Genomic DNA, 27,437 nt, shown 5'->3' with positions numbered 1-27,437 from the left:
AGATGTTTCTCAACCCTATTTAATTTCAGTAAATATGGCAGACATTGAGGAAACTTTGTGTCAGTCTCTCATTTCTGACCCCTCACACCCCATAAACGCACCTGAATGGAAAATTTTGCAAAATTATCATAGGTGACTGTGACTCTAAGCGTAGGCGCCCCCTCGAAGCCAGTGATGCAATATGAGCTGATGGATATCCTAGATAAGTGTCCTCATTCGGTGTGATGCTCACCTGACTCCCACGGAGGCGCTGGCCTGGTTCGCGCTGCTGTGACCTCTTCTAAGGTGATGCGCAGGGTTCGGAAGACGGACTGGACCGGGCCCCCAAATCTGGCTTGTCTGGCTCGCAGAAGTATCCTTCTGTAGGCGAAAATAGGGGATTAACTGTCTGTGGGGTAATGCAATCGGCCTCCCACTTTCCCCTCTCACCCTCCTCGAAACCCTTCTGTGATTCCTCGTAGCGTCTCACCTTAGGGTCTGGAAGGATGAGCTCTCCATCCTGCTTCTGATGCAGGGGCGCGTTGGTATCCAGTTACTTCACTGGATTTTCGGATTGGTGAGAACCAAACTTGCTTGGCTTCCAGGTAAGTTTTTTGATAAGAGGTTCCCCTTGTGTCCATGCATTAATGTACTAATGCTAGTGTTTTTTTCCCCATAGAGGCCGGGGTACGGAATGCCGGGGAACAGGCACCGACCCGAGATGAGAGGTGAAATCCTTGTAGAAATCAGGAAAGTCTTTAATGAGCGTTTTTTTGGTAATGTCTTTTCATTCGCTCATTAACGCTGATGTCGCTTTTTCCCCTTAGGGGCCGGGGTCCGGAAATGCCAGGATGCGGCGCGGACCCGAAATGAAGAGGGAATGAATCAACAGGTAAGTCTTAACATGGAGTTTTAGCTTTCCTTATTCCCTTCTCTCTCTCACCTTTGTTCTGGTCTTTTTCTCCCTAGGCGCTGGGGCGTGACTGCGAATCCGGATGATCGCTGCTGAACATGGAGGCGCCCTGTAAAGGTGAGTGGAATGTGGCGCTGCAGCGATCGACGCGATGAGCTTTTAAATAAAAGTCTTCCTTTTCAGGATTGTCGGCGAGATGTCTCCAGGATGCGGATTTAGCAGGTAAGGACTTTTCCTTCTTCTGTTCTCTTCTCTTCCTTTGCAGGTGATCCAGGATGCTGGCAGGCGTGGCAGAAGTCAGGATGCAGGAGCAGACACGGTGAGCGTCCAGCTGCTAGATGCAGAACAACGCGAAGCACGTGTGGCTGTTCGGGTGGGGTTTAAATAGCCTTGGAAGAAGTTCCTTCCTCCAATCAGGTATGTATCCTTCCCCGACCACGCCCGGATGGTAAATTAGTCCCACAGGTAAAGTAGTTCCTTTCAGGCCTCAAGGAGGCCGGGATCCTGCAGCATGGTCTGCATCAGGTAAGTGCACCCAAGCACTCCCATAATGAGTCTGGCGCCTATGGCGCCAGGACACTGTCCAAAGGGCCCCTATATGGGGTTGCTGGGTCCTTCCTTGGGGACTGGATGTCCGCTTTCGGGGACGCCGGGCTTGAACCGGCTCCCCGGGAGCGGGCATCATGACATTCGGAGACTGCTTTCCCATTCAACATGGCCATTGCAGATCCGATTGTCGTTGTGACAGCACCCATACTCAACATCAGCAGTGGATGGGTAGCTCTGTAAGAAATACAAGCCCACACTGGACCTCCCTTTTGACACACCCGAGTCTAGAGGGCCTAGTAGTCCAGGCAGTGACCATCAACTGGAGGCAGTTGATGTTTCTATTTCTGACATATAGAGACTCAAAAAAGACGGATGACTCATCCAAGAAAATATTTGCATCTGGGTGCATGGTGCTAAAGGCCGTGAATGCCTCCTGCGCTCTTCTGTAATTTTCACATATGTTATGAAACGTACTGTCGGAGGCGTCAAAGCATTTACCGGAGGGAGAGGTTAGAGATGGTTTCTTGGCCATTGTGTATGGAGGAAAGGAAGCAGCTTGCCAGGCCCTTCAAGCCAGTTTGTGCGCAACGGATTGTGTCGGTGGTCTATGGATACAGAGATTCTTCGCATGGCATCTTGCCTCTGACAGTCTGGGGTCTTCCCCCGGTGGTTCAAATAAAACTCCTGGACATGAATTTCAGTGGAAAATGTTTGGGCCTAAAGCTGACGAGTCAATTTAAGGAGTCAATACTCCGTTAAATCCTTGGGAGTGGGGTCCAGCAACCTACCCAATCTTTCTCCTTCACCTTTGATTCAAGGACGGTGGTGTTGCCTCATGCTAAGCAAGCACAGAGAAGATCATCATGCTCTGGCAGGGACAGAGGGCAGCAAGAAGTCAGGCAGGATAGACTTGGTTGCCGGTGGCAGCACCTGGCGCAAAACATCTTTTAAACTCTTACCCTCCCCCCCATGTTACGCTGTTTGATGGAAGAGTCTTCGAGCACTAGAGCATTTTGCAGGAGATCCTCTGATGTTTGGTGCTCTAGCTGGTCGACTAGGGTTACTGTCTTCCATTCCTGACCAACCTTCCAGACAGCCCTCCTAGACTCCCCTCCTCGGACCCAGAGCTGTAGCTCAGGGAGGATTTGATCTCCTCATTAGTCAATGGTGCAGTGGAGGAGGAGCCAGTTATAGAGGAGGGAACAGGATGGTATTCTGTGTACTTCTTGATCTCCAATTATGGGAAAGGTCTTCGTGCCACCCTAAACCTCAGGGACTTCCAATAAGTTCCGGAGGCAGTGCACATTCAAGGTGGTGATGTTGCGAGTGGTTCTTACGGCTCTGCAAAGCCAAGACTGATTGGTGCCGTTGGATCTTCCTCGAGTTTATCGGGAGTGAAGGGAGAAATACAAAATAAAGACTACTAGCTTTTAAATATTGCAATGTAGTTGGGTGCCATTTTGATTTACCTAACATATCTGCTCTGTGTTGGCATCAATCTTATGTGAAGAGTTGTGTGATGTAATGTGTGTGGGGTGGGGGACATTGACACAAGGTCTGAGCCTTATCAACACAGCTGTATTTGTCTAAAGTAACAAATTCATGGAGGGTCCTTCCTGAAGAGGGCAAGCAAACTGAGAAGTTGACCGATGATTGTTCTGTTAATCCTAATATGGTTGTAAACTATTGTAAACCAAGTTCTTCTTAGGTGTGCCTACGTGTAAAAGATCTGCTGACCAGCCTGCCACTTTTTGTATAAATTAACTTCTAAAATCTATGTTTGAGTCGTTTTTGTTAACCACATGGTTAAGCAAATCCTCCCAGCCGATATGTAATAAAAGGGAACTTCCTTTGAAGCACGGGCCTTCGTCTCACATTGTGTTTTAAAAAAATATTCCAGTAAAGGAGCACGCATTTCCTTTTGGTTTTACCTCTGCACCCAAGGTCTTCACCAAGCTGATGGCAGTTGTGGTGGACTGTCTCAGACCAGGGACGTCATTTCACCAAAATGCCGGGGGTAGCGGAAGTGACATCGCATGACCCTTGACCTCTGACATCACAGGAATTGATGTCATTTGACCCCACCCCGAAGTGAGATCACGGGAAGCGATGAAACAAGACCTTTCATCCCTTGAAAAAACAGGAAGTGGCATCACATAGCTGTAAGGGAGAATTCTCTGTATAGGCTAATTTCCCAAACCTAGTGAGTCCCCCAGCAGCTTTGCTGGATTTTTGGGGTTTATTTTTTTCTCCTTCTAAGAGTGAGACTTTTTCTCCCACTCTTAGGCATGATTTGAGAATGTCCTTTGACTTTGTAATGTGTTTTATGGCCTATGGGGTCTTTTACTCCATAGGGCTTCATGTGTTTTTGGTATGTGTTACACCGCACCCTCAGTGCAGTAACACAGGGGTGTCATAGTGACCCCCAAACATAGACTCCATACCCTGGGACTGACTACTGTCTCCCAGGGCATGTAAAGTCACCATTGACTTTTACTAGTCTTAAATTGTGAACAGAACCCGTACAAACCATCATATTGTGGAAGTACTGGTAGGGGTAATTAGATTGCCCCAGGGTCTGTTTTTCGAGGGGGCACTGTGCAGTCCCCCCCTCGTCGAGTTTCTGGCTGGTGGCAGTGGTTACCACGTGAAATATTCTACCGGAATATTTCCTATGGGATTTTCCCATTCATTTTAAACGCACCACTTTTTGGTGCAATGTTAAAGAGAGCGCCGGGTTATTTATTTAATATTTATTCCCCGGTTGGGTCTTTTTGCCAGGACTCGGTTTTAAAATGGCGTTTGTGTTCGCCTCTGAAACTCCAACTCAAGTCGAGCCGTTTGTTCCACTTTTGGCAGGCTTCTACACAGAAGCCTCCAAAAGTGGTGCCACTCTGTCTGGATCTACAGGATGTGTGGGAGGGGGGAAATAGGCACCCTGGACTGAGTTGCCTCGGCAACTCAAGTCGCACTCTTGTGTGATTGGCCCAGTGGTGAGCTGCCCGACTCACCACTTAGCATGTTTGAGTGACAGCTAGGACTGGTGAATGGGGGTTTTCTGCATAAAAGCAGGGCTTTGGGGACTGGAACTTCAGAAGTCGCCACAGGACCTAAAGAATCCGAAGAGGGAGAAGCTGAGCCGACCTGCAACGACGACACCACCGGTGGAGCCCTGCTGAACCGACTCACCACTTCCCGACGACAGAGAAGATCTTCATCCTGGAGAGTCTTCTTGCTTTGAACTGGTGGGGTAAACCAGTTCGCCCTCTTTTCGCCTTCCTGGATCGTCTCGTGGTCGCCCGTGCCAAGCACCCCAGCGGCCGGATAGCCACGCTTCACCACTACCGCGAATAAAAGGGTAGTACCTTTTAACTGGGAAACTCTGCGGCTGGTTTCTTCCCTGGCAGTGCAACGACCTCCAGCTTTCCTCCACGTCGAGATCTTCTCTTCCCCTGGACAAAGCACCGACTTACACCCGCTGCCAGGAACAACTACCCCCGCTGGAGCTTTCTCACCATTGCGGGTACTGTGTCCTGCCTGGTCTCCCTTGCAACAGACTGTTCAAGGTGTCCCGTAAATCCTTGAGACTCTATCCTGGGGTGACCTGCGACCTGGTAACTAACTGTTCTGAACTGATCCAACTCCTTTTGAACTATCTGCAAAGACTTTTAAAGTGTACTTCAACTGTGTGATCTTGGGCACATTCCGCTTTGCTCTCTCCAAGAGTGGGCCTGGCCTATGAACTTTTGGCTCTACAGTAGACTCTGCCTTTCTTGACTTGCTGGGGTTCTTTTAAAAGTGTTCGTATTGTGTGCTTTCCTAATTCTGCCTTTTCCCTCCCTTTTTAAATAATTATTGGAGTGCCATCTTGGTTAAGCGCTCACCTCTGTATTGATAATAAGTGGTGTTCTTTTCCTAAGACTTTTCGAATAATTAATCAGGGAGGTGTATATATTTCTAATGACTGTTTGAACCTGCTTGACATATTAATGCCAGTGTATTTTTACAAGTGTGTTTTTTAAATAAATAATTATATACTTTAATACCCAAGCTCTGGTCAGTGTTTGCTTGTGCTACTGTATTTTTGTACCTAATGTGTATACTCTATATACTGCCTAACTCTTCTTGAGAGGAGTCTGACTGCTCAGCCACAGCTACCAGGTAAATCTGGGTGGTGCGGACTGCTACCAATTGGGTTTACTGCCAACACCTGTAGTCTTCAGTGGTCCCTAAGGGAACTGCACAGGTTTCTGCCTAACAATAGCATTGTTCCTAAGCATACTACCAAAAATATGGTTACAATATCACTATAATGTGATATATATATTTCTGAGGCTTGTGGAATCTGCTTAGATCACATGCTGTGCAAATATGTATCGTTAATATCAGTGAATAGGCCCATATTACTAGTTACTGGGAATGCAAGCAGACGTCCATGGCCAAGTGATAATGATGTGTTATATAGCACTTACGCTTAAGCGCTTTGTGTAGAACAAATATACATACAATATCACCCACCCTGTGTTGGTACTCATTTATTGAGACCTCAGAAGGATGAAAGGCTGAGTTGAGGTATTTAAGAACAGACTAAATCTGTGACTCACCCCCTGAAGTGTGCCTGAAATAAACATTTCATGAATCTAGCAAGTATTGTATAGAATTCTAGAAAGACAAATTATTTGGTATTCCCATTCTTTCTTATTTAGGGTCACTTCTGAAAGTGTTAGACTTGTGGAACCTCTGTTCTTTTTTTAAAACCTGAAAAAGAAAGCCAGCCACTCCAGAAGCAAAGAGCCAGATTAAAAAATAAATAATAAAGTGTTTTAAAAAATAATGTTTAGGGTAGCAAGGGCAAGGGAGACCTCAGGGGTCGCAGTTGCGGCCCCTGGTGACCCCTAAATGACGTCCTGTCTCAGGCGTGGCTCTGAAATGGGGAATTTTGCCATAATCTAGGGAAGTGGTCTTCAGACTGTGGAGCTTGGTGGGCGGGGGCCTGAATGATGATGTCTGGCGTGGGCGAGAGGGGTGCAAGGCTCTTAAAATAGGGATTACAGTGACTGCTTTTAATAGGAAATATTAGCAGTTATAGATTGTGGAGGGTCACAGAAAAAAATATTTTAATTAAGGGAGCTCAGTATAAAGAAGTTTTTATACCACTGCTCTAGGATATTCATGTTTCAAACATTGCTACTATGTCACCTGACCGGTCTTTTTAGTGGATATTGCAGATCTCTCTATTCAGATAGATTGATCCTCATTGGCTAAATGGCGTTGGCTTCCCCTGTGTACATCACAAAACTACACCCACAGTACTCGTTAGTTAACTCTCCCTCATTGTGAGGTCATGTATTTATGTCAAATTGGAGGTCTGGAAGTCTCCTTTTTTCCCTCCTGTACTTTCTGCATTCACCTTTACGCAGCCACTCTGAAGGTGCCCAATTATTCTTCCTATGCACTGGCATGAGACGCCAAAAAAAGTTTAGCTAGCAATCAAGCCGCCACAGTTCAAGGACACACTTGAGGCATTCACAGATTCATGTTCCGATTAATTGTACAGTCCCCTTCCATGATTGAGAAACTGATGTCAATCGGAAAATGCTCTTTACCACGGGATGTTTCATTTCCCCTCATTCATTCTCATTCAGTTTACTCGCGCATCCCGTCTAATATTATCACATAGCATGTCCTTCTCCTCTTCATATCTTCTCAATTCTGACTCGGCGTGTTCCTTCCTACTCTACTCCTCTTTTCTCTCCCCTTTTTCCGGACAAGCCCCAGAGATGTAAGACACTGTAGTGATTGGTGCAGTATAAAAGCTTACAGACTTAACTGTTGAATTTGTTTGCGCTCATATGTTTCCTTGTACTTGAAAAAAATTGCTTTATTTTACAATTTCAGGTACTCATTTGGACAAATCTTTGCTACTGGTAATTTAGCTATATAGCACATGTGCCCACCATTGTCACTCAAATGTCGCCTCTCTACAGCAGATATTTTTCTTCCTTGACTCTGCCGGTACTGTATGCTTATGATGCAGACATTCTGCCTACTACAGGCTCAACCCCATTTTCAAGAATGACATTTCGTTAAAACCTTTTTTCAATATATAGATACTATGACCAGGCTAGGTTTTAATATTTCTATCTTCAGTCCTAGCAAATTTGCTAAGAGAAACACATTTGGTAAGAGAAACAGAAGTAGAAAAAAATGTCAGATTTACACTTTATTTTCCTTACTTCAGTCCTTCTGTGTTTGGTGTATGGTAGGAATAAAAAACGGGAAAAGAAGAAAACTAAGAAATAAATCAGATTGGGTTGAGGGAGAGGTGGGACTTTTTTAGTTTAAAAATGGGCATTAAAAATGCTGGTGACGCTTGACAATTTTTCAGTAGTGGGATTAAGAATTCTAAACCTTTAACCATTAACCCATTGTACCACCCTAGGTGCTTGGGGCTTTAAATCTGCATATAGTCAGAGACAGCGACTTTTGATTTTCCCACATACTCGGCGCCCCTGCATATAGTTCTTACTCACTGTTCGTGTATTCCTGATTTACCGTCCTGAGGTGCTGTCTGCACTGGTGGTGATGGGTAGAGGTGCTTTTCTTCGGATTCTGCGCCCAGACCTAGCAAATTTAGTTTAAGATATCGTGCACCCTTATGAACGTACCAACCAAGCGGCTCTCGATTTTTTCTGATGTATTCCTGCGCTTGAAATACAAGCTGCCACGGCAATTATTGCATATATTCACACTTTAATCTGTATTATCTCCGAGATGCCAGTAATTACAAGAAGATGGGCGTGTTGGGTGTACACCAAGAGAGGCATTATTAGTAAGCTTGCCGAGTTAAAACTGGGCGTTGCTGCGGATTTCCAAACAGTAAAACGTTTCACATAAACACTATTTCCAGCACAGCAGTGTTGGGAGAATGAGGCAAAAAGTGTGACAGGGTAAGGGGCTCGACTCTTAGCTTTAACTAACATTATTATTATTATTATAGCCAAGCGGCTCTCGATTTTTTCTGATGTATTCCTGCGCTTGAAATAAAAGCTGCCACGGCAATTATTGCATATATTCACACTTTAATCTGTATTATCTCCGAGATGCCAGTAATTACAAGAAGATGGGCGTGTTGGGTGTACACCAAGAGAGGCATTATTAGTAAGCTTGCCGAGTTAAAACTGGGCGTTGCTGCGGATTTCCAAACAGTAAAACGTTTCACATAAACACTATTTCCAGCACAGCAGTGTTGGGAGAATGAGGCAAAAAGTGTGACAGGGTAAGGGGCTCGACTCTTAGCTTTAACTAACATTATTATTTTTTGTATTTTTTATTTTAATTGTGTGTGGTTTGAATCTGCCCGAGTGCCACTGTAGACCATTTTGCTGCTCCCCCATTCAGCGTGTGCCTTCCAGAAGAGTGTAATCCTAGAGCAGTTCTAACACTGCCATCCATATAGCAAATCCCAAAATGCAATAGTTTTTGTTCTTCTTGATGAGCGTTATTACCCAACTCAATGGTACGTTTTTCTGACATCAAAACCGTGCCAGGATTCGAACCCGTGATCAAACCCACTTTGCTATGTTACCAGCTGCAAGATATATAATTAACCCTCCCTTACCCCTACCCCTCTATCAGGTGACTGGATGGGTAGTGTGTGTGGGGATGGGGAGTGTGTATGGGGGACGGGGGGGAGGGGGCAGATGCCCTCTAGGCCTGTTGATTATAGGGCAGGCAAGGATGGTGGTCGTCTATGAAGTAAGCGCAAAATTCTGATAGGGGCATGCTCTACCTTTTCCAATGGGCCCTGAGGTGTAAAGTGATCCGCTTTTAATGAGGGAGTGTTAAATCGAAGTAACAGGCGTTTATGTAATGCGGGTAAGGGCGCCTAATTTAGTGACTTTGCAGTAGCATGGAGCCATGAATATCCGACTCTGAGACTCTGTGCTTTACAATGTGGTATTTTCCAGCATGCTACATGTATGGCATGGCAGATTGATATGTATGTCCCAATGCATACAACTCGAGCAATGTTTTTTTTTCTTCTTTTTTTAAGTGGATGAAAGTTGATTAATAAGGGGGCTGCGGTTTTATTTCCGATGCTTGTCTGCAGCCATTCAGTCTCGGCCACAGTCAAGCAGAACTTGAACAATACACTATTGATGACTCTTTCCCTGTAAAGGAACGCTTTTACTTACTGTATTTCAAAATGCAGAGTGCAAAATTAAGGTTCAATAACTAGGAGCTAAACAGCTCGGGTGTTGGGCATCCCCCTGCAGGCAGGAGCTACCACAGGGGAACCAGTAGCTACCAGTGCATGCTACTTTAACTTTTTGCCCATTATCTATGATCCATTGTGTTTAAATATGTATTCAATGTGTTCTAATTCTTCTTTATTAACATTCTCAAATACTCAGTTAATGTAACATATTTATGTTTGTAAGGCACCAGTTAGCCCGAGGGGCCAAATGTAGCACCTGGTAGCTGTTGGTTTCAAGCTAAACCGACTCTCCTGGTTAGAAGCAGGAGCTAAATAGCTGAAATATACAGGTTTCTCTGAACAGCATCTGGCATTGTGGTGACACTGGCATGCTTCAACCATGATGCACCTTCTACTGTGATATCCACCTCCCTTCTGCTCTGGGTAGCTCATTCCCGAAACGTCTTACTCTGATTCAGCAATCTCATTTTGCAGTGTTAAATGGAAATAGAAGTAGCATCTTTGAAACAGGATTTCTATATCTCAGACTAGGTTATCGCAATAGGATTAGATATTTTGTGTTTTAATTTCAAATATATTTTTAATGTGTGTTCGAAAAAAAGTTAATACGGCAGAATATTCCCAATTGTCCTGTAAAATTATTTCCAAAAATGAATAATACAGTAATACAGATTTGATTGAGTATTTTATGTAAACATTACCAGAGTTGCCTATTGTTTGCAAATTGTCACACCCTTGGTAATAATCTTGGCAAAGTTACTGACTAGTGTAAGGAAGGCATAGTATCAAACAGCGAAGACGGACACAAGTGATCACAGTTCAAGGGTGTTTATTGAACTTCAATGGGTTGGTAAAACGCCAATCTAAACATAAATCTAAGGATGGTAGTCTATGACCATCCAATAATAATAACGCAGTCCTAGTGGAGTCTGTCAAACTAAAAGGCCCTATACTAATAAACCTATTGCCAATTCTTACTTGTAACTACAAAATGGTGTGGGATAACCATGTACGCAAAAGAAAAGTGTTCAAGAAATTATATGTCAGGATAGTTGAGCAGTTGGCATCCCTTCCCTGCGTTTTCAGCACAGGCAAGGTGGCACGTGCAGGCTTTACACACTCTAGCTGCTTGGCCACGAGGTAACAGTTCAACACTTAGGCATCAGGGCCTTCCGCCAAAGTCTCTCAATGACAGTCTCTTAATGCAGAGAGCCTGATGCAGCAAACAAAACACAAAAGTTCCTTCCCTTTGTCAAGGTTTCACTTTCACAAGTTCAAGATTGGTCTCCCTCCTTCAGGCTCGGACCACGGATCTCCCTCGTCCGGGCTCAGACCCCTTTTCTACAAAATTAACAATTTGATCTCCCTCGTTCCCGCTCAGACCATGGATCACTCATCAGGGCTCAGATCCTTTTTTCACAAGATTCACAACTTGGGCTCGGACCATGTGTCCCCTCGTCCAGGATCATATCCCCTTTCGACACCAGAATGGAAGACTTTCGAATGGGCAATGGGTTTTGCTTAGACCGTTGCAGGACCACTTCAATTCACTTCACACAATTTACCCTTCACATCGATCTTCTGCTTTCATTTCCTTTCGTCAAGATACCGTACAGAGGCCTTTGAGCGCCGGACCACTCTGTCAACGGTAGCATATCTTTACTTCGAACGGTCACATTTTCACCAGCAATTTAGCTTCACTTGTGTCTTTCATCACACGTGTTTAAATGGCGATGCTCGAGCTCCAATACAAGGCCAGCAAAGGAGAGGGATCCGAGCCCACCTGAGGGGGGTCCACCATGGAACTTACCGGGAAAGGTGACACCAGGCCCTTCTGGGATATAGCAACAGCATTTGAGGAACACTGCAGTGCGACGTGCAGTGGGGTGTATGGCTAAAGGAAACAAAAGGCAGTCCCGCTTGACTTTTTTCTCAGAAGGAATGGCTGAATAAAGGAAGTGAGAAGATGTTGCCTCGGGACAGCCCTTACAAGACACCCCTTTTGGGCCAGGAGGAGCCACCCGCGAGCTCGAGCAGAGGTGCTCAGCAGTCGGAACTCAGCCAGGTGCTGGCAGAGATGAGGACGGGCTTTGCATCCATTAGTACAAAACTGGATGGGATGGCATACAAGGTTGATAGGATGCAAGAGCGCATTGAGAAAGAAAGGGGGAGTATATCCGATGTTGAACACCGTGTGGGATCACTGAAAGACCTAAGCGCTGAGGTGACGTAGGGAAGTCAGAATAGTCAACGAAATGAATGAAGACCTTGAGGCGAGATCACAGAGAAACAACATCCGGGTGGTAGGGGTGCCCGAGTCGGTTCCGCAGCAGAACATGGAGGTCTTTATGGAAAGCTTCATTAAGGAGGTGCTGCAGGGACCCCTACTGTCCACCCAATTCCTGGTCGAGAGAACGCATCGGGTGTCGCAGTTGGCCCCCAGGCCAGGACAGAGTCCACGCCCGATCATTGCACATTTACTAAATTACAGAGACTGAGATACAGTACTTTGCAAGGCCAGGGAACTTGCGGACCTCACGTACGAGAACGCCAGAGTCTCCTTCTACCCGGATTTCACCCCGTCGGTCCAGAAGGCCTGCCTCGCTTTTCTTGCACTTCATGACCGTGGGATCCAGTACACTGTGCTATACCTGTACAAGCTACGTGTCCAGCATGGAGGCCAAACTCATTTTTTTACAGACCCGTGAGCGGTGCACGACTTTCTTTAGACACTTCCAAAGCGACCAGTTAGGCCTTAAAGCAGGGGCAGCGGGTTGTGGGTGGTGGATGGCAGTGCTTTTATGTCGTTTACGAGCTGTGCTGGGCCGACCCTTGGCTAAATTTGGCCAAAGGTGTTCAAAAAGCTAGCACTCCACGATGGGTATCTAATATGTATGAGGATGAAAATGTAATGAATCAGTCCTGCTGCGCATTAAGGCTAAGCTTAGCAATCTCCCCCCAAGGTCTAGGGTGATGAGAGGTCACTTGGGCAGTGGTGTCCGGCGCCCCCGAGCTGTGTCCCATGGTAATTCAGTTGTTGTGGGTAGTAGGTTGGTGGGGACGCATCACTGCGAGTTGGGGTGGGCAGTGGGCAGTGGGGGTGGGTAGGTTGGGGAATGTTGGAGCAGGGGGATACAGAGGGGAGGGAGTTGTGGGGAATGTTGGGCACCATTTGTTAAAAATGATTCACGTCTCGTAGGTCTGGTAATCAGCCGAGGTACAGCTTATGTGAGCATGTGGGCAAAACAGGTACACTTAAACCATATACAAGTAAACAATGGTGAACAGTGTGATTAGTTGGAATGTACAGTGTCTCAACAACCCACGCAGGTTCGAAAGTAGTCCAGTATTGCGAACGGCACAGCGCCAAGGTGGCCCTGCTGCAAGAAACACACCTGGTGGGCAGGGGGAGACTGTAAGCACTATACCTCATATTCATCATACTCCGCAGGAGTGATGACCCTTGTGCATAAGTCTCTGGGCTTCCGTACAACTGAAATGGTACTAGATCCGAATGGGAAATATGTGATTTTGTCCACATGTTGGGGCACCATAATGGTTACATTCATTAATGTATATGGTCCCAATGTGGATGACCCTGTTTTTTTCGAGTCATTAGTAAAAAGGTGCCATAAGTTTCTTCACACTTGCCTGGTCTGGACCGGGCATCTCAATATTGTGTTTGACCCGCAGAGAGATAGATCGGCTGGGCGGGAACGTCTGCATTCACAAGCAGCTGAGGTGGTTCTGACGGGCATGCGGGAGCTATAGCTAAGTGATGTGTGGAGGCTGCTGCGACCAGAGGTGAGGGAGTACCCATTCCACTCGACGGTGCTTGGGACTTCCTCACGGCTGGACTACATTCTGGCAAGCCCCCCTCTGATACATCGGACAATCAATTGCATTCTCCTTCCTAGAACGCTATCTGACCACTCACCGGTTCTCTGGTTACTGAGCCCGGAAAGGGAGGGAATATTTCGCTCCTTTTGGAGATTCAAACCAGCGGCACTATCGAACATAGTGTTTGGAAGTGAAGAGCACAACTTAAGTCATACTTCCATGAGAACTTGGGCTCAGTACCTGAGATGAGTACTGTATGGGAGGCGATTAAGGCTGTGCTTTGGGGTGGGTGCCGGTCCTTCGAACTGGGTGTATTAAAAACGATACGCAGACAGCTAAACGAGACAGAAGTGGAAATCAAGGTACAAGAACTGAAGGTGGATAAGGGAGGCATGTTTGAGCCCATGGCTAAACTAAGGGAAGGACTAGACCGATTTAATGACCTAGCGGAGAGGGAGGTCAAGTACCTAGCGCGTCCAGCAATGGCCCGCAGGTATGGTGAGGAAGGTAGGCCAGGTAAACTGTTGGCAGCGATGATTAGAGAGGGGGAATATAGACATAGCAGGGGTGAGGACACCGGAGGGGGAGGTGGTGGTAAAGCAGGAGGATATAGCGGACACCTTTCGTCGATACTACGAGAATCTGTATGCGTCCAAGGGGTCATTGCCCATGGGGGAACTGGAAGGATATATAAGGGAGGCAGCCCTCCCGGTGCTGAGTGAAGAGGCAGTGGAAGCACTGGCTGCACCCATTGCATTAGATTAGGTCCTCCTCGCAATACGTGCCCTGCCCTCCTCCAAGGCGCCGGACACGGATGGGATCAGGGCTGAGTTCTGTAAGGAATGGGGACCAGAGGTGGCGCAGCACATGCTATCGATGTGGGAGGACGGTATGATGGTAGGACAGCTCCCCTCAACAATACGTGAAGCTGTAATTACGCTAATCTTGAAACCGGACAAGGACCCCGTTGAATACTCCTCATACCGCCCAATATTGCTACTGAATCTTGACACAAATATTTTCGCAGAGCTACTGGTGGACCGGCTTCTTCCACACATATCCCACATTATACATGTAGACCAGTAGGGATTTATACCGTGGAGATCGACCTCCTCAAACTTGCGTAGGTTTTTCACGATTTTGGCCCAGATCGACCCCAATGTGCAGGCTGCGGCGACCCTGCTCGACATGGAGAAAGCTTTTGACTCCATGGAGTGGGGCTATCTGTTCGAGGATTTGCGCAAGTTGGGAATCCCGAAATACTATCTTTTGGCGGTGAGGTTGCTATCTGCGGGATGAAATGCCCGACTAGGGATTGGGGTTATGAGGTCTCGGGCCTTCGCACTGGGGCGGGGGAAAAGACAAGGCTGCCCACTTTCACCCTTGCTTTTGGCTGCAGCGATAGAGTTGATGGTGGCCCGACTGCGGAAATACCACAGGGGCTAGGGGCCTCACTTTGGATGGTACTAGGGAGCTGGTGTCGCTGTAAGCGGATGGCGCGATTTTATATTTTAACGACCCTGCAACCAATCTGGGTTCGCTTTCACAGGAGGTTGAGAGATTTGGAGAGGCCTCGGGTCCGAGGTTAAACGAGGGCAAATCCACTCTATTTCCACTAAACTAGGCCACCGTTAGACCACCAAATACTGAGGGATATAGATGGGAACAACGGGCTGTCACATACCTGCAGGTGAGAGTCAGCAGAGATGCCCAGACACTATTAGCATACAACCATGTAAAATACCTGCCCACCATGAAGGCAAAGATGGAAAGGTGGTGCAGGCTCCCCCACTCGTTGATGGGCAGAATAGCGGTAGCCAAGATGGTGATGATTCCCAAATTGTTTTATATTTTCCAGAACATTTCACTATGGCCGGGGGTCGGATACTTCGTTGAGGTGAAGGCCCAGCTGATTAAACTGGCTTGGCACCCACGAAACCCACGTATTAGCTGGGACACATTAACCCTTCCCTGGGACAGAGGGGGTGTCGGCATCCCCGATGTGGAGTTATATTTCTTAGCTTCTGTTATATTTTGCCTCAAAGTGGATGCCGGGGGCCCCGGCTTCCCCCCATGTTCGCATAGAAAAATGCTCAGTATGCCCGTTCTCTCTGCAGAGTGTCTTGGTCTCCAAGAGGGTGGCAGACGAATGTAAATTTGACCCAGTGGCATGCACGCTACATGCATGGAAAGAGTCCTGAAAAGCCTGCAGGTAGATGTCCTCGTTGACCCAGGTATTCTTTTGTGGAATAAAGAGAGGCTGGCACCAACATGTGATGAAGCCATCATTCGGGAATGGCAGGGGGCGGGATCACCCGGATGGAGGACCTGTATCTGAATGGTTCCTTGTTCACCCAGGAGCTATTAACCGAAAAGATGGGGGAGGGCTTTCAACGTAGGTTGCAGTACTTCAGAATGCGAGCAACTTTTAGGGAGTGGTCTCCCGCGTTTCCGGAGATGACTCCCGCTACCCTGCTCTTTAAGTTCATTGTATGCTCGCCGGGTAGCAGAGGGCTGGTCTCCGCACTATACAAATTGATTCAGCAAGACTCTCCTCAGGAACGCCTAAAATGCAAACAGAAATGGGAGGAGGATGCTGGGACTCCCTTTACTGATAAACAGTAGGGAAGTCAGAATAGTTAAGGAAATGAAGGGCAGCGGGTTGAGGGTGGTGGATGACGGTGCTTTTATGTCGTTTACGAGCTGTGCTGGGCCGACCCTTGGCTAAATGTGGCCAATGGTGTTCAAAAAGCTAGCAATCCACGATGGGTATCTTATATGTGTGATGATAAAAATGTAATGAATCAGTCCTGCTGCGCATTAAGGCTAAACTTAGCGATCTCCCCCCGAGGTCTAGGGCGATGAGAGGATACTTGGGCAGTGGTGTCCGGCGCCCCCGGGCTGTATCCCATGTAAATTCAGTTGTTGTGGGTAGTAGGTTGGTGGGGACGCATCACTGCGAGTTGGGGTGGGCAGTGGGGTAAGTTCTTTAAGTTCATTGTATGCTCGCCGGGTAGCAGAGAGCTGGTCTCCGCACTATACAAATGGATTTAAAAAGACTCCTCAGGAACGCCTAAAATGCAAACAGAAATGGGAGGAGGCTGCTGGGACTCCCTTTACTGATAAACAGCGGGCGAGGCTTTGCGAAAACACACATAGTGGGGCATTTAGTACACGGCTACAGTTCATCCAGCTTAAGACACTGCACAGAGTGTATATGTCCCCGGCTCGCACCCACCAGTTTGATAACTCTAGGTCGGCCAGCTGCCCGAGACGGAACTATGAACGGGCTGACTTTCTGCACATGATGGGGGCTTGTTCTTTTTGGGAGGAAGTGGTGGAAAGTATCTCTGATATTTTGGGGCAGGCTATCCCTTGTGAACTTTTGTGCTGCATGTTCGGCTGGGTCCCTGGTCTCACCAAACAGTACCAGAAACTGCCCACGACAAGTATGCTAGTCACCAGGTAATGTATATTACTGAAATGGACCAGCCCATCTCCTCCTGGGATAAAGTTGTGGCTAAAAGATCTAACATGGCTCAGTGACACGGACAAGGAATATGGGGACCTATGTGGGCTGCAGAATAGGCCCAAGAACATCTGGAGCCCCTTCATGGCCTACTTATTGGCTCAAAGTTCCGAACCAGACATGTAGGGAGGGTGGTCCGAGAGGCGGCCAGGGCTTAGTGTAGTGCCCCGCTTTTGCAGTGTGGGGATCGACGGCTGCAGTGACATTGTACCTCCATCCTAACTGAGTGAGGCTTAAAATGTACAGTAGGCTGCACCACCAGAACAATGCTCTACCGGAACGTAGCATAATTCCTTGACTTGTTGTTGTACCTCAATCTCACATTGTATGATTAAATGTTATGTGACGTGAATCACCAAAGAGCGTTTTTAAATTAAAAATTACAAAAATATGTGCACTGGTTTTCTGGCATATATCACATGTCTGGATAAAGTTCTTTATGTCAGCATGGATACCATGTATTCAAGAAACAAACAGATTGCCTACCCCTCTTTGAATAGTCCCTGTACAGCAAGGTGAGATGATGTGGGTCTACTTTGTTGATGGGTAGATGGATCACCTGGAGAGACTTAGATATTTTAACAAACAGCTTTCATTACAAAAAACAATTCTCTATTTATTTTTCATAAAAACATTTTAAAAAACATTTAAACAATTGATCTTTTGATCATCATTCAACACTTCCATCCAACATATACTTTTACAATAATGGGGTAAATTAAATTTGCTTTTCTTCAAGCATAACAATTGATAAATTATGCATATGAGAAATGGGGAAAACGCATTAAATTCCCTTTGAGGTCGACATATGTTTTGGCCCTTAAATGTGTACCAAACCCTCTCTTGGGTTGTCACTGGTTCAAGTATTGGGCCATCTTCAGGACATAGACTGTTTTTTCAGGAAGTTCAGTTTCGGTCCCCAGTGGTAGGTTTAATGATCTATGAAAATACATAAAACCATATTTACAAATAAAGCTGTGCTACCCGACTACTTTTAAAGGTGATGACTCACGTTGCCTAATTAAAGAATCGACCACTTCACCAACCTGTTGTCCATATAGTGTTACCTGGGACTTCTGAGCCTACACACTGGTGAATTTAATTCGACATCCAGCGTCATGTTCCCTAGAAATGGAGAGAGTGGAACTCATAAATGTTCCGACATTCATTTCAGATTGTGGATAAATTCTTTGTTAAAAAAAAGAAAAGGACTGTTGTGCAACTTACATAGATTCACGTGCTTGGCCGTGCCTTCTGCTGTTGGCACTTGAGTAATTCAGTGACCCGGGGATGAAATCCACTGAGTTGGAGCGGCACACCGGAGCGGTGTTTTATTAAATTATCGGTGCCTGTCAAGGAAAGGGTAAAATAACAGTATATTTCAGGTTCACCTTTCGTTGTAGGGCCAAGATTTTCTTTCATTAGAGCCAAGTGTCAGTTAGAATAACTTTCTGACACTTAGTATTGCAAAAATTGATTCATTTTTTGCAATTTAGAATAGAATTTTTAGAAAGGTTTCGAAATGACCTTCAGCCTTGTGCTAAGTAATCTACTGTTTGAATGCGCTGCTATCTGCATTTCCTTACTTACTTCTAGGGGTTTCAGTTGTTGTTACTTCACGCCGGCCATTCCGTGCTGTGTAGAGTGCCCGAGCAATCTCACTGTGTTGATCTAAATTGCTCTAGATCACGTGACTATACGTGTCCGAGCATGTGACATAATACGTGCAAAGTTTGTTGTTCTTATTGAACTTGTTTATGTGATGCATAACGTCATACTTAATTGATTTGTGTATCGATGATTAGTTATGCAACTCAGCTTCATATTTAGAAAAGTGAAGAGAAAGTGCTTCGCGCATCATTGCCGTATACTTCATAATATAAGGTATTGTGATCAAGTACCGTAAATCCTGTAGTGACTGGTAACTCGATTTAGAAAAGATAACATATTTGTTACTCGTTTTGACGGCATGTTGAAATAATACTGTCAAATCTATAGATATGTATATTGCTGCCTTGTATTGTTGCACAGAGACAATATGTATCTATTTATGCTGTGTGCGCTTTTTGGTAGATTTAAGTGAAGTTTAAGACACGCTAAGAGATGCATTCTGGGGCTGTAAGTCCTTAGAAACTCGGACAGCTGTATATGAAATGGAGCGCTGTAATATTGAGAAAGTCTGAGTGTGACAACCAGCCTTAGAGCTCAATGTTGTTATAACCGTACAGTAACAAGAGATCAAGAATTATTTAGGAGTTTTCAGGGGGCAGTTCATGTCACTGTCATGGTGCCATTATTAAATAAACACACTCCATTCCACGGCGAAGTTGAGGCCGTGTTTTACAGTGTCTAGATCATAAATCCACCTTTGTTCACACTTGGTGAGGTTTAGATCTCCATTTCCTCCTCTCGAAGACGTTTGATCACTTGGATGACGCACCAGAGCATATCTGTGCATTTGTGTGGATTGTCTACAAAATGGGCAACTAACGGTTTAGACTCTATCTTGTTTCTAATGCACGACTTGTGCTCACAAATTCTCTGGTGTATCTGTCGCTTAGTTTTACCTATATACACCAGATCGCACGGGCATTTAATGGCATAGACCGCCCATTGAGTGCAGCAATTGGTAAAAGATGTTAATTTGACTACTGTATTTCTCAATTTGATACTTTTCATGTTCAAGGTTTGCGCGCATACTGAAATTTGCCGCAGCGATGATGACCTTCAACTGGGGGTAGACCCCAGAGAGGTATTTGTAATGGTCTATCCCTACTGACATTGGGATATGTATGAACAAGGGTATCTTTGAGATTTTTTTGCCTTTTAGAGGCAAAACATGGTGTAGGTGGATTGAAATCCTCCGTTTTGATCATGTGCCAATTTTTTAAGATAGTCTTTCTCAAGTGGCTGCTAATTGGACTGTATGTGCTTGCTCAAGTCATTTTATCTAGGGTGTGTCGCTGTGATGGTTCTAAACAGCTGGCTCTATTTACATGTAGCGCCCTCTTGTATGCTTGCTGCACAGTAGCCTTAGGGTAGCCTCTATTTCTGAGCATAGATTTTAGGATCTTCCCATGTTCTTTATCCATGTCTAGTTGCGCAGAAACTGCCCATATGGAAGACCCTCCTTTAGGCTGCGTGGGTGAAAGCTTCGATAGTCAAGAAGCATGTTCTTATCAGTCGGCTTTCTGTACAGGACTGTTTCTAAAAGACTCAAGTCTGTTTTCTGTATTTCTAGGTCAAGAAAGGCTATATTCCTTAGATCCAAGTGCATAGTAAATTGGATGAAGGAATTTTGTGTGTTGGCCATTCATGAAAGGAAGTTAGTTGCTCAGAGGTACCGCTTCATATCATGCAGATGTCATCAATATAGCGAAGCCATATCTTGATGAATTGGGCAAAAGGGTTGTTAATATCGTAGATCGATTGTTGTTCCAAATTGTTCATATACAAGTTGGCTAGATCCGGTGCAAATGTCGCCCCCATGCTAGTGCCTTGTAACTGGTTGTACCAGGCCAGTAGAACTTCCCACTAATGAGAAGAAATATGGGTCTTGGATTGTCTTAAATGTCCCCTTGTCAAATGAGACTGTGCAATCTGTAACACAATTTTACGATGGGTCTTGGGGATTACTAATCGCATCTTACTTGGACCTTCTCTGGAGGTTTCCTTTACATACAGTTATCCCTGTTTCAGGAAGAAAAGGGGGCTTCCCTTTTCTTGTCCTTCTCCCTCCGGAATCATCTGTACAAAAGCCTCTGCGAATGCTGGATCATTTCTCTGGGCAAAGGCTAAATCGGGAAGGATGGTAGGTTCTTCTTCCCTCGTTGCCTCAATGGTCGATGGTTCGTCAGCCTCTCAAAGGCCTAAGCTACCTCTCTGTTTCGTCTGGTTTACTTTCTTCCTTAAAATGGGAAAATCGAGCTTTCTTAAGAATTCCCTGTGCAATTTTGTTCCTACAATGTATTTCAAATGGAGTGTCGCCATGATTCTGTAGGAAAACCTTTACGTCTCCCTTGAAGTCAGGATCTATGACGCCTGCTAAAACATCCAAACCAAACTTCCAGGCTGGACCAGATTTAGGGACCAGTCTTATATAACATCCCTTAAGGGGCATTAGGACTAAGTCCGTGGGAACCATCCCTCCTTTCCCTGGAGGGATAGTAGTATCTCTGCTGCTACAAATGTCAAAGCCTATGGATTTGTTCGTGGCGGTGGAGGGATCTGAGGCTCCGTGACTAAGTTTTGGGAATTTTAGGGTCCCCCAATTTGTCTCAATTGAGTCACATACCGCTCCTGACACCACATGTAAGGACGGCATGCTATCAAACAGTGAAGACAGACACAAGTGATCACAGCTCAAGGGTGTTTATTGAACTTCGATGGGTTGGTAAAACGCCTATCTAAACCTAAATCTAAGGATGGGAGCAAGCTACGACCATCAAATAATATAGTCCTAGTAGAGTCTGTCAAACTAAAAGGGCCTATACTAATAAACCTATTGCCAATCCTTACTTCTAAATACAAAATGGTGTGGGATAACAATGTACGCAAAGAAAGGTGTTTAAGAAATTATATGTCAAGATAGTTGAGCAGTTAGCTTCCCTTACCCATATTTTGATCACGGGCAAGGCGGCAAATGCAGGCTTTGCACACACTCTAGCTTGTCGGCCACGAGGTAACAGTTCAACACGTAGGCATCGAGGCCTTCCGCCAATGCCCCCCTCACAATGACAATATCTTAATGCAGAGGGCCTGATGCAGCAAACGAAACACAAAAGTTCCTTTCCTTTGTCAAGGTTTCACTTTCACACGTTCAAAATTGGTCTCCCTCCTTTGGGCTCAGACCACGGTTCCCCCTCGTCCGGGTTCGGACCCCTTTTCTACAATGTTCACAATATCGTCTCCCTTGTTCGGGCTCAGACAATGGATCCCCCTCGTCCCGGCTCAGATCCCTTTTTCCACAAGATTCACAACTTGGTCTCCCTCATTTGGGCTCGGACCATGGGTCCCCCTCGTCCAGGCCCAGATCCCCTTTCGATACCGGAATCGAAGACTTTCCAATGTGCTTAAACCATTGCAGGACCACTTCGATTCACTTCACACAATTTACGCTTCACATTGATCTTCTGCTTTCATTTCCTTTCATCAAGATACCATACAGAGACGTACGATTGAGCACATTCACAGTGCCGGACTACTCTGTCAACGGTATTGTATCTTTTCTTCTAATGTTCAAATATTCACCAGAAATATAGTTTCACTTGTGTCTTTCATCACACGCGTTTAACAATGTTCCTTCCAGCACACACTTTACAATGTTGCCGCTTGCAACCTTGACTTCAACACACACCGGTCTCCCCAACTCACCTCTGTCGCTTCTTTGTTCTTGGAGCCAAGGATGATACCACAGCGTCTGCTGCTCCTCCCCTACTTGGTCAGTTATGCCAGAGGACACTCGATATCTCCGACACACAATGCAGGATTCTTTAGCCTTGTTTCCTGGTCTATGTTTTCTGCCTTGAATATTTATTGAAAGCAACGGCTTCCTGTCAACGGTGTTGCCCCTTTCACGAACCTCTCGTGCCTGTCTTTCTCCCCTCATTCAACTGCCAACTCGAAACTGTTGTAACTTTGTGTGTTTTGCCTCACTCAGAGTGTGCTTTCGTGCTCCGCCTTTTATCTGTGCGGGGAAGTGTAATGGAAGTCAGGTGTAAGAGATTGTTGCTAATTGCCTGACCTCGCCTGACCATAGTATTGGGACAGGCTGTGTACACGGCTCATGTGAGTCTGTTATCTCCCAGAGTGGGCTATCTGTGAGAAAGTGTTCATGCAGGAAAAGGGCTGGGTGTGGGGTTGAGTTTCTAAATATTCCATCGAGTAGATGGGAATAAAGGTGTTAAAGGGAAGAGGGGGATACCACGTCGCAAAATCCCGTGTCCCACTCCCCGAGGACCCCTCACCCAGGTGATCCTCCTACACAGGTCCACCCAAAGGCGATGGCGGTGCCCTGGCCACCTGAGATCTGCAGGGACTAGCGGGTGAGACACCTTTGGGTTTTTCACACTATGCCCAATTGTAGTTTGTTTTATATAGCACTAACATTGTGCCTTATCACTGCTTTCTAGAGCTTTGATACACAACAGCAAAAAGCAAAGCCACAAACAGTCACAGTTCCTGTGAAGGCCTGGTGTCCTTGAATGCCATCAAAAGCCCTAGTCTGTAGCCGACACCTTGAATCACTGAGAACGCTCTAAGTTGAGGTTAGGAATCGATTTGTACGTTTCCAAGATCGCCGTTAACATAAGAGCTTTATAATGCGTTTTCAAGTGAGTGAGAACGTCAAGATTAGGGTAAGTCACTGGCTGGTTAGCCACCTGCTATCCTTTGTGAGTCACTCAAGTCACTCAAGGTATCCAAATCAGATGTTGAATTGTTTAAAAGGTTGGTTATTTCTACCCATGTTGCTCAAAGCTGGGAAAGTAGCTCAGCAGGTTTTGGGACATCACAAGGATCTGTGTTTAACCTGTATACCATTGTTGGTATTACATCCATTTGTGCAACTCCATTATATGTATATGTAATATTGTTCTTTTGTTGTGTTTGGTGCATAAGTGTCTTTTTAACAAATTGCATCAAGCTCAAACATTGCAATGCCCCGCTCCCGTCGGAATTGTGTGAAATATCTCAATTTGGGATTTTCAGATGTTTGATTTTCTGCACATGATCGTCAAACGTCTCATGCCTGGTGGGAGGGGAGTGGGGGACGGGGGGTTAGTGCAACGCTCTTAATGTTGGTTTTAGATAGTCCTCAAACATGCCCTCTTTAAATATTTTATTACTACTTTGGGTCTTCAGAGTGCAGTATGCATGTTGAAAAGGTGTTCATAACAAATAGCGGGAAGGAAAAGGTGGGGCACTAAAGAAAATTTGCCATCTGGCTGCCAGTGCCATTTGGTCCCAGTAGGGCCCTGCAGGTCAATCTACGTTATGGGCCACAGATTTTAAAAAGCCTGGCTGGTGGCTACATTGCCTTATTGCCGGGGCTGGCCTTTGCGTAAGATGGCACATGCCTGGCAAAATATGGAAACTGGAACTTTGGTGGGAGTTAGAGGGGGGTTTGCTATATGGTGCATTAGTACAGTCACACTGTACTGTTCAGGTGAACCGCTGATAGATTCCCCTTCGTGCTTGCAGGATGTGGAGAGCTCTCTTCTGTCTGTGGTGTTTGTTTTGGAAAAGGAATCCTTTTTTTCAGATGGCCCTATTGGAGTTACTAATGTTGCAGCCAAGCCAATTTTCAGACATATTTGTCAAATATGATATATGTCATGTCAATTATAACGCACCTGTACACACGTTTTTCTAGGTGTGACAAGACAAAGGATGGAAGACAGAGGGAGGACAAGGCAATCTTACTAGGCCTTGCGTCATTCAGATTGTGCAACTGCGCCAATGCAAATTGCAGGGGGAAGAGAGAGGGGGAAGTGCCAGGCAGAGGGAAGGGGGAAGTGCAGCCAGGGCAGAGCGGCTCTGGGTAAGTACACGGTAGGCCCGGAAGCAGTGCTGCGGGGGGGGGGGGAACTGATCATGGAGAAGCCTGGTTCCCAGTGTGACTCTGAGGGTAGCCAAGCAACCAGTCGGTGCAGCAGCAGACCGGTAGGTCAGCAGGGGAGGGAGAGAAAGAAAGCGGAGGAGAAAAGGATCGTCTTGAGCTGCTTCTGGAACTTCAGGTGGTCCAGCTCAATTTTGAGAGGGGCAGGGAGGCTATTCCAGAGAGAGGTCACACCCCCTAACCCCAACTCTCTCTCTGCCTGGAGAAGTGGCTGACCCTCAGGGTTAGCGATGGTTGAGCGAAGGGCTTGAGAAGTAAGGTATTTTGGAAGAGAGAGTTGGATGTAGTGCAGGCCCTGGCCCCAGAAAGCCTTGTGGACGATGCAGAGGGTCTTGAACTTGATCCTTGCAGTCACCAATAGCCAGTTGAGAGATTTCGGGGCTGGAGAGATACGGTCTCTGGGCATGAGGCCAAGGATAAGCCTTGCAGTCCTTTTCTGGATTAGTTGCAGAGGGCGGAGAGTAGAGGAAGGCAGATTTAGAAAGATGCTTTTACAGTAGTCCAGCCTAGAGAGAACCAGGGCGCTGGGCACAGTGAGCTTCTGGGGGAAAGTGAGAAAAGGAAGAATACCTCTAAGGCGGTGCAGCTGGTATAGGGCCTTCTTGGCAAGGTCCATGATGTGAGGAGAGAAGGAGAGGGTGGAGTTGAAGATGACACCAAGGTTTTTTTGCCTCAACGGAAGGCGAAAGAGGGCCACGAGTGAGAGGGAAAGCGGGAGCAGGGGTCCCAATGAGTAGGATCTCTGTCTAACTGGCATTAAGGCATAGATTGTTGGAGGCGCACCAATCCTGAATCGTGGATAGACAGTCGCGAATGAGCAAGAGAGAAGAAGAGGCTGTGGGGAGCCTGAAAGAGAGCCGAGTGTCATCCGCATAACACTGAAAGTTAGAGGAGAAGGTAGAGATCAGGCGGGCAAAGAGGGCCAATCAGATATTGAAGAGCCAGGGTGAAAGGATAGATCCCTGGGGGACACAAATGCGGAGAAAGAGGTGGTGGAGAGAAAGTACCCAAGTTGGACCTGGGAGGGTCGGTCCAGGAGGAAGGAGGTCACCCAACCCAGGGCCTGATCCATGATGCCCAGGATTGCACAGAGCCAATAGATCAGGATGGTGTAATTGACTGTGCCAAAAGCAGAGGAAAGGTCAAGGAGGATGAGGACCGAAGGACGGCTGGAGTCAAGATTAGAGATCAGATCTTCACAGGTGTTCAGCAGAGTAGTTTCCATGCCTCTGGCTGCTCTGATGCCGGACAGATGGTTATGGAGACAAAAACTGATTGTGTGGAGAGTAAGCTGCGAGATGGCCAGCTTTTCCAGGAGTTTGCCCAGGAAAGGAGTGATAGAAATCGGGCGCGAGTTTGCCAGACAGGTAGGATCGGCAGAAGGCTTTTTAAGGAAGGGGTGCACAAGGGAATGCTTGAGAAGAGCGGGGATAGATCCAGTGGCGAAGGCGTGATAGTAGAAATCGACCAATGCTGGATAGAGGGTGTCAATGTGGTCCTTGATGGTGCTGGAAGAGCAGGGGGGCACCTCTTTGGGCAACACTTTCATAGATTGGACTTGTCTAGAAATGTTGTCAGGTGTTGTCAGAGAGAGAGGAGAAAGGAGGAGTAGAGGGAGAGGCGGCCATGAGGGGGGCCGAGGGTGGTAGCGGGAGAGGAAGAGGAGAGCAAGGACAGGATGTCCAGAGTTTTAGTGGTGAAGTGAGAAGCCAGAGCCGTACAGTGGGCATGGGAGGGAATAGAAGAGGTGGAGACTGCAGAAGGATTGTCCAGCTCCTTGCAGATTTAAAGGAGTTTGTCCGTGTTGTTAGAGGCCGCAGAGATGCGGGCTTGGATGTGGACTCTCTTCTTGAACAGGACAGAGAGTCTATATTGCCTTTTGTAGCAGGCGGCAGGCCAGTTTCAGAGGATGTACCGAAGGACTCCACTTCCTCTCAACCACCCTCCACTTTCTTTTTAGGTTGGCAAGCTCGGAGTCATACCAAGAGTTGCACTTGGTGGTAGGCTTCAGATGGATTCTCAAGGGTGACCAGAGTGTTGGACATCGAAAGATGCAGGTTAGAGAGGGGTGTGCCAGAGTGCAAGTCAGCTGCAGGAGTAGGAGGAGCAGAGAAAGTTGAGGCAAAGGCATCCACTGACACATGCTTCATGGGTGGAATGACCGAAAAGGTAGGTGGCAGTGCTTTGGTGAGCTTTGCCTGAGGGGCTGAGTTTCAGGTGAGAGAAAAGCAGAAAGTGGTCAGTCCAGGAGAGAGGGGTGGTGAGAGGGTTAGAGAGAGGGCTATCTGAGGAGATAAGACCATCCAAGCTGTGTCCGGCAGAGTGTGTCTGATCATACGGTAGAATAGAGAGAGGGAGAGAGTGTCGCAGAGGTTGTGGAGGAGCCCAGAGGAGGGACCAGAAGCACTGAGGTGGATGTTGAGGTCTCTGAGGAGAAGTTGAGAGGTAGAGGAAAGGAGATGAGAGGAGTGTTTGACAGCAGAGTGAGAGGTGAGAGTAGCGACGTTGAGCAGGTTGCCACATTTGAAACTTCTTGGGTGGAGTACAGGCATGAGCTACACCCAGCGAAAGTGGTAGAGAGGCCCGAGAGTGGGCAGAGGTAGTAGTAGGAGGTGGCATAATAGCCAGAGAGGAGGAGGAAGGAGCCAGAGAGGCCATAGACTAAGACCGTGCCATTCAGATAAACATTAATGATGGTCTTGGAGGGGTGGAAGGAGGCCAAGAGGACCTCCCTTTGAGTGCCACCATTAATGGGAGAGGAAGACCTAGGAGAGAGTGCCGAGACCAT

The 27,437-nt window shown here is 46.6% G+C and overlaps 2 protein-coding genes across 8 annotated transcripts in view; one reads left to right on the top strand and one right to left on the bottom strand.

Moving 5' to 3' along the window:
- The window catches only part of C9H11orf54 (chromosome 9 C11orf54 homolog), a 126,053-nt gene extending 117,916 nt beyond the window's left edge, over window positions 1-8,137 (bottom strand). Inside the window, exon 1 of the mRNA XM_069614763.1 lies at window positions 7,975-8,137. The gene's annotated coding sequence lies outside the window, so the exon portion shown is untranslated. The remainder of the gene's footprint in view (window positions 1-7,974) is intronic.
- Window positions 1-27,437, top strand: part of TAF1D (TATA-box binding protein associated factor, RNA polymerase I subunit D) — a 531,982-nt gene that overhangs the window by 211,592 nt on the left and 292,953 nt on the right. The window lies entirely within an intron of this gene.

The sequence above is a fragment of the Ambystoma mexicanum genome, chromosome 9 (genome assembly GCF_040938575.1).
Source record: "Ambystoma mexicanum isolate Mex_15411 chromosome 9, UKY_AmexF1_1, whole genome shotgun sequence".
NCBI lineage: Eukaryota > Metazoa > Chordata > Amphibia > Caudata > Ambystomatidae > Ambystoma > Ambystoma mexicanum.
This window is presented reverse-complemented; position numbering and strand designations above follow the sequence as displayed.